Below are 14,901 nucleotides of genomic sequence, written 5' to 3'. Positions count from 1 at the left end.
ACGTCAATATGATATCCAATGTTGACGTATCGCGTTCGAACGAGCGAAAGAGCAGAGAGTTCTCGGTAACCAGTCGTAGTAGCATTATCGTTCTCCCGTTGATCGACGATGGCCGATGACCAATTCCTTTCATTACGGATCCAACGATGGAAAAAAGTTCGAGCACCTGCTCGACCGTTCCTCGGTTGGATCCTCGCGAACTAAGCTTTCCGAGACGCTTTTCCAAGAAGCGCGAGAAGTAATGGCACGCCACGTCGACGTGGTCACCTAGCGATCCATCCAACAACGCCGGAGAGAAGCGAGGCGAAGGGTGGAAACTTGTTGAACGCGCGAGAAGTAGACGAATTTCTCCGTGCTTCGAGGGATCCCTCGTGCGAGAGAGAGAGAAAGAGAGAGAGAGAGAGACAGCACGATAAGGAAGACGAACGTTTACAAGAAAATCCGCGACTATCCTTTTTCTACGAAAGCAAGGAGAAGAAACGAAAAAAGGGATATGAAATGAATGATTGATTTTTTTTTTCTTATTCCTTTTCTTTTTTTTCTCTTCTCTTCTCTTCTCTTCTTTTCTTTTCTTTTCTTTTCTTTTCTTTCTCTCTCCGTCGTTTCGATATAAAAATAAAAACTTATCCCTCTTAAACGTAATTTCTATTGTTTCTTTTCCAATGTAATCAGGAGAACGTTAAATTCCCTACGAATAAGATCGAACGATCTATTCGACCCCTTCCAGACATCGTTTCTAATCCGATCGGAATGATCGAGAATTTCCTGTTCTTCCCGCTCCTTAATAATCATCACGATGTACGATAATCAAGACGGACCCTCAGACACTAACTCACGAGAGATAAGTAAGGAAGGAAGGAAGGAAGGAAGGAAGGAAGGAAGGAAGGAAGGAAGGAATGAAGGAAGGGTAGAAAGAAAGGAAGGAAGAAAGAAAAGAACTTTCTGCCTCTACCCGAGACACCATCGTCAAAATCGAAGGTCTGAGTCGGTGAAAAGGAGGAAAAAGAAAAGCAGGAAGAAGAAGAAGATGAGAGGAATCCTTATGGGACTCGTCGAACGAAATTAGACGATCCCGATCCTACCCTGTGAGCACCCAAGACTCTATTCCATCCTTTCTCTCTCTCTCTCTCTCTCTCTCTCTCTCTCTCTCTCTCTCTCTCTCTCTCTCTCTCTCTCCCTCTTTTCCCTTCAAACTAAAGACTGAACGAGATTCCGCAGGATCTGAAGAACCTACATCTAATCCGAAGCTTGTTTCGTTATAAGCAAGATCGTGTAATTAACTCCGAAAGATTAGTCGGAAAATAAAATAACGACGTAAATAATTTCGAGCGTCGAATATTACGAAGGGGTAAAAAGAACAAAAAGAAAAGAGAGAAGGTATAACCTGGTGGACATATCAATTTGACGAAGACGAGTCAGCGTTTGTCTTAAAAGGGTCGTGAAAAAATCAAAAAAAAAAAAATCAAAAAAAAAAGAAAAGAAAAAGCGAAAGGGAGTATATTATCCTTCCTTCCCTTTCTCCTTCTTTTTTTTCTTGTTTCGTCCTCTCGATATCTCGATAGCCTCGGAGCAAAATCCGTAAGAGCGAGTCGGTCGCTTCGTCCGGTAATACGGAAGGATTCGGAAGCTGTAGTAAGGTGAGCGTACGGCTCGTGCGAGCGTCCAGTGAACGGAGGGTTGGCCATCGTATCGTAGAAGTGGCTAGCCGAGCATAGAGAGCGAGAGAGCGAGAGAGAGAGAGAGAGAGAGAGAGAGAGAGAGAGAGAGAGATGTACCGAAGGTAGTGGCAAGGGGTAAGAAGGGTATAGGGGATGGATGCAAGGTCCGGGGAATATTGAGCCGCTCCGTTAATGTTTATAACGACGTTAGACGTTGGTGTCCCCGCTGGGTGGCGTGCGAGCGGGCTCGTGTGCGTGAGCGTGTGTAGGTGCGATAAGATAGGTGGTAGGTATAGGTGCGGGGAGAGTCGGAGGTGGGTTCACCTCGGCTCCGTACCCTCTCACGAGTCTGTCTCTCTTTTTATCCCCTCTCTTTCGGCTTCTCAGCGCCGGCAAGAGCAGTAGTAGCGGCGGCAGCAGGACAGGAACTGACATAAGCGGCCGGGTGTGTATGTAGAGCACGTACTCGGGGGCTCTCCAGTTCGACGGAGTAGGTGGAGGATGAGGAGGAGGGCTGAGAGGCAAAGGGTGGGCTGCATCCTAGCAGTGGGACGAGGGAGCCTCTGTCTAATCGATGCCGCGGCGGTGCGCGCTCGCCCCGCTGGCTATTACGCACCTTAATGTCCTTTTCCCTCGTCCCCTCCGCCCTCCCGTCTCTCCCCAACTCGCTCTTCCTCGCTCGCTCGCTCGCTCGTTCGTTCGTTCGTTCGTTCGTTCGTTCGTTCGTTCGTACGTTCGTTCGTTCGTTCGTTCGTTCGTTCGTTCGTTCGCTCGCTTGGCCACCCACCACCTTCGACGGCGCGCCACCCTGCTGCTGCTGCTACTGCCACTGCCTCACCCCTTGCGCGTTTCCCTTCTTCTATGCCTTTTCCTTTTCCTTTTTCTCTCTTTCTCTTCAACCCCTTCCCCCTCACTCTCTTCTCCCACATCTCGGTCAGCTATCCTTTTCCTACCTCGCCGTCTCCGACTCTGTCTATTTCTCCCGATGCGCCCGCGATAGAGATCGAGAGAGCAAGAGAATTCAAGAGTGAGCGAGAAACAGACAGAAAGACAGAGAGAGTGGGAGGCGGCCATGACACGTGTCAATCTACCGCAGACGCCCGATCGATACCGACGGACCTCGGCTTCTCTCTGCGTTCCCTCACCCCCTCCTCCTCCTCCTCCTCCTCCTCCTCCTCCTCCTTCCTTCCTTCCTTCGCCCTACCGTCGAAACCTTTCCCGTCCCTCGCCACCCCTTCCTCCTTCTCATTCTCTTCCTTCTTACCCTCTTCGTGCCTCGCTACTTCCCTTCTCTCTCTAATGCCAACGCTCCTATACACACCGACACTCGACCCCTGACCTCCTGCCTCCGTCACAAAGAGACTCGCGCCTCCCGCGATCCTCCTCATTCTCATCCTCGCTATTTTTCTTGCACATCTTCCCTCCGATTTTGTCGAACGATGGAAAAATTTTCAAAAAGCTTGATTCGATCGGTCACCGCTTCTTGAAATCCTTCGCACGACTCTCGTTTTCCCTCTTTTCTTGCTTGCGAAGTTTGAACGATTTTCTTTGTTCCTCTTCCCAACTCTCTCTCTCTCTCTCTCTCTCTCTCTCTCTCTCTATCTCTCTTTCTTTCTTTCTTTTTTATCTCATGCTCGCGAAAAAAAATAAATACCTAGCGTTTTTTTTTCTACATCGATTACAACCACCCGGCCATCATCCAAATCCAATCAATCAAATCTTCGAACAGATTGAATTTATTTCGTGAATACGTACAAATGCATCGAGTTAAATTTTCAATGCAATTCGTTGATCTTTAAAAATGAACTTCGTTAAGATCTTCGTCGTCACAGTTCGTTAGTAAAACGTTATTAACTACGTTCTCATCTATGCAGTCATATATTATTATATTTGTACGGTGGAACTTAGTAAATTTTCACCATTGTATCGCGATAGAATGTTAGGTTAATATTTTCTAATAGTTCGACCGTGTCCGTGCCTCCCAGGTAGACTTTGACTGCAAACGGGTTAATATCTTTTTATGAGATATAAAATATAGATTATATGGTACAACTTTAAACTTCCCTCGTTTGAAGAAACTTTTACGAGTAAGCGAAGGTAAAGACGCCTCTTCGCATTTTCTTCCCGCGATCGATGAATCCGATGGACTCGGTGCAAATTTTTCTTTTATTTGCCACACCGTATCTCGCGCTTTCTATAGTAAAACTCCGCGCGCGAATCACGTAGAAGAAAGAGAGAGGGAGACAAAGAGAAAGAAAGAGAGAGAGAGAGAGAGAGAGTAAGAGAAAGAAAAAAAAAAGGAGGAGAGAAATCGTACTATTCTTGACCATCCTTTCTATCCGTAACCGGCCCTCGATAGAGTCGTAAAACTTTTATTTCGACCTAACGAGCGTGTAACGCTTATTTATAACTCCGAGAGAAGAACGAGTAGCAACTATTCCGACGATTTAAGCACTCCTTGCCGGTACGCTTTACCCCCGTACGTTTAAAGCTTTCCACCGAAAAGTAACATAAACGTGATAAATAGCTTCGCGAAAATAAAAGTATCGCGATGTAATTCAATGTAGGAATAGAGTGAGTGTCACTGTCTTTCGTTACAATTTTGAATCGATTCTTCGTCGATAGTTGGATAGTTTATCGATCGTAAGAATGAACCGCGGTAAACGATCGTAAAAAACAAAATATATATTTCTTTTTTTTTTTACGTTTATATTATTACATTTTTTTTTTTTTTTAATTTAGCAAACTAACGCAGGAATGCAAATATTTTTCGATTTCATGGCAATGATGAATAATGTATCGATGCGATATAATGGTAGTGAAGTACACATGGTAATTCTCTCGATGAATATCGATATCTTTTTGTTATTGAAAATATTTTCTGTTTGGTGAGAGATGACGGAGGATACTCTCGAAAGAGAGAATTATTTTTCAAAATTCGAGTGGACTACTTCTGAACAGTTGAACTACCTCTTTGTAGACATCTCTATTCTTTCCTACTTCTCCCTACTACTATGCTCTTTCGAAAAACGGATAATTTATGACCGCGGTCCCTAGAAAAAGGGAAAAGAGAAAAAAAAATGTAGCGACGTACTTTCGAGGTTTCTCACGACTCTTACAAGATAGTTTCAGTCGAAGAAAGTAAGTACGTCCTTGAAAATGCTCGTAATGGGCTAACTGTAGTGGCTACAGGGAAGATTACTTTCTATTTGCCGTAGGTAATACATGACATATGCATTTCTTTCTTTTCTTTCTTCTCTTTTTTTTTAATTTCCATTTTTTTTTCGTTTTTTATTTTTTCTTTATTTTTCTTCCGTCCTTTCATCCGACTAAAGATGAAACGTTAAAAGAACAACGATATTTTTCCGACTTGGCATTTCGATGATTCTCGAGTAATGAAATCCTGTAAAGTACTAACGACAACATCGATGCGCATTATTTATTGGCCATATTTCACAAAGCACCCGAGTTTATTAGGACAAATGAACATTCTCGCGTTTCGCTTTCTGAAAAACAGAAACAGCGGCGGCAAGCGGCACGAAAAAATAAATGTAACGCCTGTACAACAGGCACGCACAATTCAATTTGGCAACAAACGTGAAATATTTAACGGATGCCAATCGACGTCTGTAAACTATTTCGTATACTCGATTTTTTACTCCAAATTTATGGGCATAGGAAGTGAAACGTCGATATATACGTGGAGATCTATTTTCAAACGTTTGCATTTCGCGTATCTATACTCGCTAAACGTTTTTCGCGTATACACGCCACCGCCCACGCGCCGATGGACCCGATGCGAAGCTAGACGCGCTGAGATTTAAAGCTACACCATCTTACAGATACTACTTTTTACGTCGATATACATAGCATCTACTAGCCGAACGTATCGACACGTCACGACCTTCGAAAGTGTACACGATTTCGTAATGTTGTGCTATCCTTCTTACGAGATAAATAAAATTATAAATATTAGCGTTTGTAAATAACGAATAAAACGGAAAGAAAATCTATAGGTAAATGTTTGATTTGTAATAAATAATACGCTCTGAGTTTTGTACTAATACGGTACATAAAACTATCGTTGATAAGAGTAGATAATAAAATATTTCAATCAACTTGGGAAAAACGTTCTTTTTCCAAAGAATAAATAACAAATCGTATTAACGTATCGCCATGTCAAGAGTATCGAAAACGTAGACTATTTATTTCGTAACGCTTTGATATCCATGCTACGGAATAAATAAAATTATAAATATTAGTGTTTGTAAAATGACGAATAGAATGGAAAGAAAATCTGGAAGTAAATACTTGATTGTAGTAACGCTTAAGATTGTACTAGTAAATACAATACATAGAACTATCGTTGATAAGCGTTGATAATAAAATATTTCAATCGATTTGAGAACCGTCCTTTCTTCCAAAAATAAATAATAAAAAATAAATAACGAATATATCGACATGTAATTTTAAACAATTTCGTAACGTTCTAATATCTCTCTATCATGGAATAAATAAAATTATATATACTAGCATTCGTAAATAACGAATAGAACGGAAAAGAAATCTATATCGTAATAAGTAGTACGCGTTTGGATTGTATTAATAAATATAGTATATAGAATTATCGTCGATAAACGTAGATAAGCATATAACAAAATATATCATTTAACTTTTCAAAGAATAAACAATAAAAACTCGTACGAATGTGATTATAAACGATTTAATTGGTTACATGTAATTCTAGACATGATGTCGGAGTCTGTGATGCGTCTGTCACAGAATAAATAAAATCATAAATATTAACCTTCTTCAAAAACGAACAAAATAGAAAGGAAATCTATAAATAAATACTTTATTGTAATAAGTGATACGTATCTGGGTCGCAGTAGTACAGTAAATAAAACTATCTTAGATAAACGTATATAACAAGATATTTCAATCAACTTGAGAGATATTCTTTCTCGACCAAATAAACAACACAAAATATCCTACGAATGTATCGATATGTAAACAATTTTGTAACGCTGTGATATCCTTGTCACGAAATAAATAAAATTATAAATATTATCATTTGTAAATAACAAATAAAACGAAAAGGAAATGTATATTACTTGATTGTAGTAACATCTAGTTTAATTTGGATAAACTAGTAAATACAGTACATAGAACTACCGTCAAAAATCATACATTACAAAATATTTCAATCTACGTGAAAAACGTCATTTCTCTAAGGAATAAACAAAGAAAATCGTACAAATGTGATTATATATAATTATATATAATTATTTACATGCAATTATAGACAATTTCGTAACGCAGTAATATTCCTCTGTAATCGAATAAATAAAATTATAAATATTAACGTTTGTTAATAAAGAATAGAACGAAAGAAAATCTATATCGTAACAAGTAATACTGCGTTTGAATTGTATTAATAAATATTTCGTCGATAAGTATATTATATATATATATATATATATATATATATATATATATATATAAAATTCAATCAATTCGAGAAAGATCGTTTCTCTCAAGGAACAAGTAGTAAAAAACAAAAAAAAAGAAAAAAGAAAAAAGAAATCTTTAACTCATCTATTCGAGATTTCGTGTCAACGCGTCTATCTCGGATGGAATCAAGCAAAACCGGTGATAGATTTAAACAGTTATAAGTATGCATAGAATTATAGATGAACGACGTCGGAGAAAACTCGACGTGAGACGATAGGTGACGACGATATGCTGCCGGACTAGAGAGAACCGTGAAAAGCGGTGCGTGTTGGTACTTTATTTTACGAGATGCACTTATTTCGGATCCCGCAGGGAGACTGCTGCACTATAGAGAAACGAAACGTTCGCACAAGGAAGAGACTAGGGAGGGGTTTGAGACGAGGAGGGTCGGCTTGTGCACTGACCCACATTGTCGTTGCATAACGGGACGCCTTGCGAAATATTCGCAAGTTTAGTACCTCCGGGCGCGTCCACCGACGACGCGGCAACGCTCGTAAAAGGAAACCCCGCGGCTATCCCCCTCTGCTACGTGACAGAAGATACTCCCGTTCGCGAATAACTCCCCCGCGTTAGTAGTATGATCCCTCATGCACGTACGCACCCAAGCACGCACGTCACCTTTTTTTCTATTTGTTAGTTATTATCGTTGTTTTTCTATTTTTTCTCTTCTTCTTCTTTCTGTTTTGCATTTTTTTTTTTTTTTTCTTTACTCCTTGGTTTTTTTCTCTTTCTCGTTCATTTCGCGTCTTTTCTATCCTCCATTGTTTCCGCCATCTGCAAAGCTTCGTTTGAAAAGTGTCTAGGTTGGTTCTCTGTATCGCCGATCGGAAGCTCGTATTTTTCTACGATTATTTCGAATCCTCGGTGACATTTGTTATTACACGGTTTTGATAACTATTCGGTCGTTTAATCGTAACGAAGATGGTAAATAGAAAAGATAAATAAATAAAGGTTGTTGTGTGTTGTTACGTTGAATTCTTTCTATCTCTTTCTCGCTACTTCTCTCGAACGTAAAGACGTCGGTGTTAAAGATCACTTCCCTCTCTCTCTCTCTCTCTCTCTCTCTCTCTCTCTCTCTCTCTCTATTACTTTCTATCTCTATCTCTATCTCTATCTCTCGTAAAAGCTCGCCTCGTTCTCCCGCAAAGTATTTATCGTGTCACGGTAAATTTCTATCCCTGTTCTTTGTCGACGGCTTTCGCCAATATTCGGTTATATTTCCCGGTGTGTACCGGGCGAACAAATAGCGCGTGGAACTTTCCCATGTAGATTCTGGAAAGAGCCGAAATATTCTGCTCACAGCCAAGTCGCTCAATGGGAACGTCACCTAATAAACGGTCTCGTAAACGTCGCGCCGCGAATTTCGCCGGCGTCGAATTGGCTTGATGCGGGTAGAAACTAGAAACGGCATGACCGCTTCTCTACGACGACACGAACAAAAACGATGCGACGATCGTCGTCGAAGTAAATTATTCTCTCTGATATTCGGCCCCGCACGAATGGAACGTCCTACGCGCCGTCAAGAGCAAAGACCCTAATGTAAGAGTGTGTGGGTTAAGTTCGTTCGTGTGTCTGTGTGTTTATGAGAGAAAAAGAAAGAGATAAAGAGAGAGAGAGAGAGAGAGAGAGAGAGAGAAAAGAGGATAGGAGAAATCACGCATAAAGTTCGATCGAGAATCCGTATAACCCTCCCTCTCTCCCTCTTCTCCTTTTTCTCTCATCGCGTTACCATCGATACCAAGTCGCTCGTCTCGAAATATCGAATATGTAAATGCGGGTAAAACGAGCATCGAAGAAAAAACGTATAATTAGATATGTCGACGGTATTTCGAGAATACATTAATTCCATCTATTGTGTAAATTATCGGCTGACTGGACGAACGACTGATGTATGCTGTGTCATCGGTCGGCGAGCTAATATGGACTTGAAGAATTTTGAAAAGAAAAGAAAGAGGGAGAGAGAAAGAGAGATAAAGAGAGAAAAGAAGAAAAAGTAAAAACAAAAGGGCGAAAGTATACGATTTATCAGATAATTCCGATTTTCTTTTCTATTTCTTTTGTCTTCTTTTTTTCCTTTCTTTCTTTCTTTCTTTAATTCTTCTCTTTTTCTTTCCGAACAACTTCGCAAAACCAGTTTCTTCGATCCGGTAGGCTACCTGTCTACTATGCAGGCAGGTACTTATGAGACACAAAGATAATTAACGAATCCTATAGCGTTTGAACGTACGTCGGTTTCTCCGACGTTTTATTCGAGTACAATGAGTATCGACATAGATGAGAAAATAGACCGACGAGGAAGGCCACGGAACGGACGATAAGGGAAAAATAGATTCGCGGAGAGTCGCATGGTAGACGAGAACGAACTTGGAGCTGTTCGATGCTAAGTTCGCGTAAAAGGGGATCGGTTCGATCGTTAACGTTCCATCGACGATATGATACAGGCGGAGTCTTTGCGGGGGCGCAATGTTGAAGATGATAGGAAGAAAGAGGGAGAGAGAGGGAGAGAGAGAGAGAGACAGAGAGAGAACAGTAAATCGGCTGCACTTTTAATTGACAGGAATGTTTAGCGGTAATGAACGGCGAATGAAGAAAAGAGGGCCAGAGGGCGGGATAATCCAGCTGAAAGAGATAGAGATAGAGAGACAGACAGAGAGAGAGAGAGAAAGAGAGAGGAACAGGAGGAGGAGAAGGAGGAGAAGGAGGAGGATGAGGAGGAGAAGAAGAAGAAGAAGAAGGTTATCGGCAGTAGCGCAGGAAGAGAGAACGTCGTCGGAAGGAGAGCGAAGGAGCGCGGAGCCGCGACTAGATAGAGACGCGGCGTACCTCGCCAGCCAAGAGCATAAACATCCTCCGGACCAGTGGTGGTGGTGGCGGCGGCGGTGGTGGTGGTGGTGGTGGTGGCGGTGTTGTTGGTGGTGGTGGTGGTGGTGGTGGTGGTGGCGGTGGTGGTGGTGGCGGTCCTGCTTCTGCTACTGCTGCTGGTACTACTCCTGCTGTTGCTGGTGGTGGTGGAGGTGAAGGTGGAGGTGGAGGTGGCGGGGGCAGAGCGCGCACGTTCCGCAGAGTGGGCGTAGCCATTGAGTTCCTACCACGGCAGCCGGGGTGTTCTATGACGCTATAGATCATGCGGGCTCCGCCTGGTAGGCGGGTACTGCCTGCCAGTTGGTACGCCAATGCACTACTTCGCCCCGCAGCATTAGCCAGTGTTGCCAGCGTTGCCTCCTGCTTTCTACCTCCAGCTTGCCACCGCCGTCACCGTTACCGTCACTGCCGTCACCGTCACCGTTACCGTCACTGTCATCATCGTCATCATCATCATCGTCACCGTCATCTTCATTTTCATCGTCATCGTCATCGTCATCGTTAACGTTCTATTTATCGTTGTCTTCATTTCTATCGTTATTGTATTGTTTCGTTATCCTACCCGCCAAAAAGAAGCCAAGAATTCAACGAATTAGAAAGATTTTTAACTCGACTTCGCATACGATGACGACAACCATGACGATTATCTCTCTTACGGCGTTATTCCTATATGCACGAATTTTCATTCTCCTTTCTCTATCTGTATCTTTATCTCTGTTTTTTTTTCTCTCTCTCTTTCTCTGTTTCTCTGTTTCTCTCTTTCTTCTATTTTTTCTACTTCGCTTCGTCCGATCGTCTAACTCGTATTTAGAATGACACCAAACGATCGCTTCGACTCGCACCGAATTAACTTTTTCCAACGATTGTTCTCGCGTAAAGTGTTATCCGTTATTTTCATCTACTCGAATATTTCAATTTATGTACTTGGGAACTATCGAGGTTATAAATTCGTAGATTCTTTTTTCTTATGCTTTAATTATAGCAATAAGTATTAAATATTCAGAATATTCATATCATTCTGTTACGTTCGTAGAACGTTTTGTCGTTTCGTCTACGTTGTAAGAAGATTAGAAAATACGTTTAAAATATACGTTCTTTTCCTTAAAAAATATGAATACTGCTTTAAAGATGCAATCTCGTATAACTATTTCACATAAACGTTTCATACACCCTGTGCTGATAGTTTCTCTCCAAGAAATATCCAAAGTCGATGCTTAAAATATATCGATATTGTTATATTAATATCAATTTAATATTAATATCAATGTATTACTTAACTTCGACAATCACGTTAGTATTTTATAGGTTACTTCGTATCAAAATTAAACGTGAACGAATTGCGTAAATAAACGCAAACCATCGTAACCTCGTCAAAGAATTTATTTATGTAAATTCTTATAAATAATACGAGACTGTAAGAAACTATTTGATAACATAAAAGCAATTCGTATAAATATATAAGTCACATATAGTTCTATAAACATGATTTACGTAGGTATGTATCATCTGTATAACGTTTTCTAAAGGTTAAATACTTGTTTCGTTACTGGCAAATCGCCCAGTTATATTGTTACGAACGTGTCATTGTTTCTCGTGACGCGAAGCAAATTGTAGCGTCGTCGTTATCTTGTCAAATTTACAGCATTCATTCTTGTCAAATAATATCTCTTCAACCGTATAAACAATTTTACGCTCTATACGTAAAAGAAGAAAAAGAAAAAAGAAACGTTCACAAACGAACCTTAAAGTACGTATAAAATTAAAAAGATTCTAAAAAGAAAAAGAAACGACGTTAATAACGTCTCACGCCCCAATCGTTTCATACGATTATATACTATCTAAATCGGAAGCTCATTATTTCAAGTTTGGTTAGGTATCGAACGTATTCAACGATGCTCAACGATAGTCTCTTCGAACGAAAAGCATTTTTGAGGTTAGCTCCAGTGAAATATCGTCTCGTGTCGTAAACTCGATATTACCGTAGCTGTCCGTTCTCCCTGACCTAACGTAAAGTAAAAGCATCATCGTGAACGTACTCACCGGAAACGGTGGTGTAAGTAGAAGTAGATATTTAAGACGAAAACGTTGAGAAACTCACAGGTGTGTCCTCGCGTCGCCGTAAAGCCGCGCACGTACAGCAGCGCCCCAAGCGGCGCCGTAGAGAAGCGAAGGTCGCACGAAGCGCGCTCCTTTCCCCTCCTACGTGGCATTCTCCTCGTGCCGCACGCGGAGAACAGAGATACCGTGAACGGAGGGATCCGCCTCCTTTTTCGAGCTCCTTCGTTGCGCGCTATTGCTTTCGTGCCCGTCGCACGCTTTTTCTAACGTTTCATTCTTTCTCTCTCGCTCCTTTCCTTTTCCCTTTCTTCGAAAGATCATCGAGCGAGAGAAGTCAAAGTGGAAGAAGGTATAAAGACAAAGAAAAAGAAAAAAAAAAAAAAAAGAAAAAGAGGAAAAATTCGAGAAAACTTTCGAAAGATGAAAAAACGCGCGATATCGTCCAGCATCGAACACGTTGCATCTGGAAATCTCGAATCCGTTGGCATCAATCGTATTACCTATCGACGAAGAGCGGGCCGCCTTTTGCGCCGTCGTAGTCGTCCTCTCTAGTAGACGTAGTCATCGTAGTTTTTCCCTCCTCCTCGTCCCCCAACGTAGGACGTTGGAAGCAGAGAAGCGCAGCAGGAGCATCGGCATACGTCGCATCCTTCTCGATCCTCCATCCTCGTTCGCTCATTCACTCCGTAAACCGTCTCTCCGTGCACACGATAGACGTTCCACCGACTTTCTCTCCCTCCCTCCCTCCCACCCATAACTCCCTCCCCCGCCCTACGCCCCCTTGGACTCCTCTATCTTTGTATCCGCGTGCGCGAGGCGCGAACGGTCGAGCTAAGCGAAAGAGGGGAGGAGAGAAAGAGAGAGAGAGAGAGAGAGAGAGAGAGAGAGAGAAAGGAGGAGAAAGAAAGACGGCCGGACGAGTGTGAGGGAGAGAAGGAAGAGAAGGTGGAGAAGGAAGGAAGGAGAAGAAGGAGGAGGTGAAGGAGGAGGAGGAGGTGGAGAAGGAGGAGGACGAGGAGGAGGAGGAGGAAGAGGCGAGGAGAGCGACGAAACGAGAAGTAGAGAAAGGAGCGAGAGAGGGAAAGAGGACTGCTACTCCTGGGGCCCCCCACCATGCGGCCTGCCGCCGCGACGCCAGTCCGTAGTCAGTCAGCGCTGGACCGCCGCCCGCTCGATTTCGCGATCCACGAACGACGGTAGCCTCCACCTCCACCACCTCCTCCTTCTCCTTCGTTTCTCTCTATCTCGACGCCTCTCTCTCTCTCTCTCTCCCTTTCTTTCTTTCTTCCTTTCTTTCTTTCTTTCTTTCTTTCTTTCTCTCTTACCCCCTTCCGAGCATTATATCTCTTTCTCTTTCTAACTCTCTCTCTCTCTCTCTCTCTCTCTCTCTCTCTCTCTCTCTCTCTCACTCTTCTAATCTTCTCTCCTTTGTAATTTCTTTCTTTCTTTTTCCTTTTTTTTAATCTATTCGTTTGCCTTTATTTCTCTCTCTCTCTCTCTCTCTCTCTCTCTCTCTCTCTCTCTCTCTCTCTATCTATCTATCTATTTATCTATCTATCTACCTCTTTCTTTCTTTCTTTCTTTCTTTCTTTCTTTCTTTTTCTTTCTTCGTCTTTCGTGCCGTCCGAAACTTCACGAACGTCGCGCGCGAGTTTCGAGAACGGAGTCGCGGGGTTGCTTCGAAAGTCGCGAGAAGAAAATCTTTCAAAACGGAGGAACTTTCCTCGTCTTCTTCCGATCCCTCATCCTTCTTCCATCATCTTCCTTCTCTTTTCTTTCTTTCTTTCTTTCTTTCTTTCTTTCTACTTTTTGTCTTCCTTTTTCCCAATTCCCAATCGTTTTGCGCGAATTAATTTTTCCGCGCACGGAGATCAACGGTCAACGTCGAAAGGAGGGAGGGTTTTGAGATCGTACTCTAACCCCTCTCCTTCTCTTCTTTTTTTTTTTTTATTTTTTTTTCCGTTTCTTCGTAGGTGATGCGTCGTTCTAACATATTACAAAACCGATGGAAGAAGAGCAACGAAAAAGTTTGAAAAAGAGTGCGGCTAAAGCGGAACGCTAGTTGGTTTGACTTCTGAACTTATTGTTTCGCGCCTACGGATTCGAAGATGGCCGAAGAAGCTCGAGAAAGGTATTACTACTACTACTACGCCTTCGACGATTCTGTTAACTCGCTCGTGTCTCCTGCTACTATCTATTGCCACGATTACGATTACAAGACGACGATGACGACGACGATGACAACGACGACGACGACGACGACGATGAATCTTCGCGGAAGAGTGTGAAGAAAAAAAGAAATCAATAGGTATTATCGTACTATTACTGTCGGCTAACAGTAATGTAAACGATAGTACGTAATACGTATACACGTATATATATATATATTATATATATAGATGTATATATATATATATGATATTATTGCGCGGGAACGCAAAACGTGCCGGTAATACAAAACAAAAAAAGGAAAATAAAAGAAGAAGAGGAAGAAAATAAAAGAGTGGAAAAAGTGCAAAGTGTTTATCGTTTTATATCACCGATAAGCGAGATAATAATAAGTCGTCGTATGGTGTCGCCACAATAGCCAACGATGAACAACGCGTGGTGGAGGATGACGATGATAGGGAGGAAGACGACAAATTCGACGACGAAATCGACGACGAAAATCGAATCTCCGTCGACAACTATGAGGTAGTGGTCGTCGGACACGTGCTGTGTGCCTGGGTGAACTGTAGTGCGCGCGGGAAGGATCGAGAGATAGAGATAGAGATAGAGAGAGAGAGAGAGAGAGAGAGAGAGAGAGAGA

The 14,901-nt window shown here is 42.1% G+C and overlaps 1 protein-coding gene across 4 annotated transcripts in view; it reads right to left on the bottom strand.

Moving 5' to 3' along the window:
* Positions 1-12,182, bottom strand: part of LOC122636491 (zinc finger protein 7-like) — a 39,655-nt gene extending 27,473 nt beyond the window's left edge. For all 4 annotated transcript variants that reach the window (XR_006328958.1, XR_006328957.1, XM_043827751.1 and 1 more), the window contains exon 1: positions 12,075-12,182. The gene's annotated coding sequence lies outside the window, so the exon portion shown is untranslated. The remainder of the gene's footprint in view (positions 1-12,074) is intronic.
* Between the last annotated feature and the right edge of the window lie 2,719 nt (positions 12,183-14,901).

This window comes from Vespula pensylvanica, chromosome 22 (genome assembly GCF_014466175.1).
Source record: "Vespula pensylvanica isolate Volc-1 chromosome 22, ASM1446617v1, whole genome shotgun sequence".
Classification (NCBI taxonomy): Eukaryota; Metazoa; Arthropoda; class Insecta; order Hymenoptera; family Vespidae; genus Vespula; species Vespula pensylvanica.
Note: the sequence above shows the minus strand (reverse complement) of the source record. Positions and strands in the feature narration are given on the sequence as shown.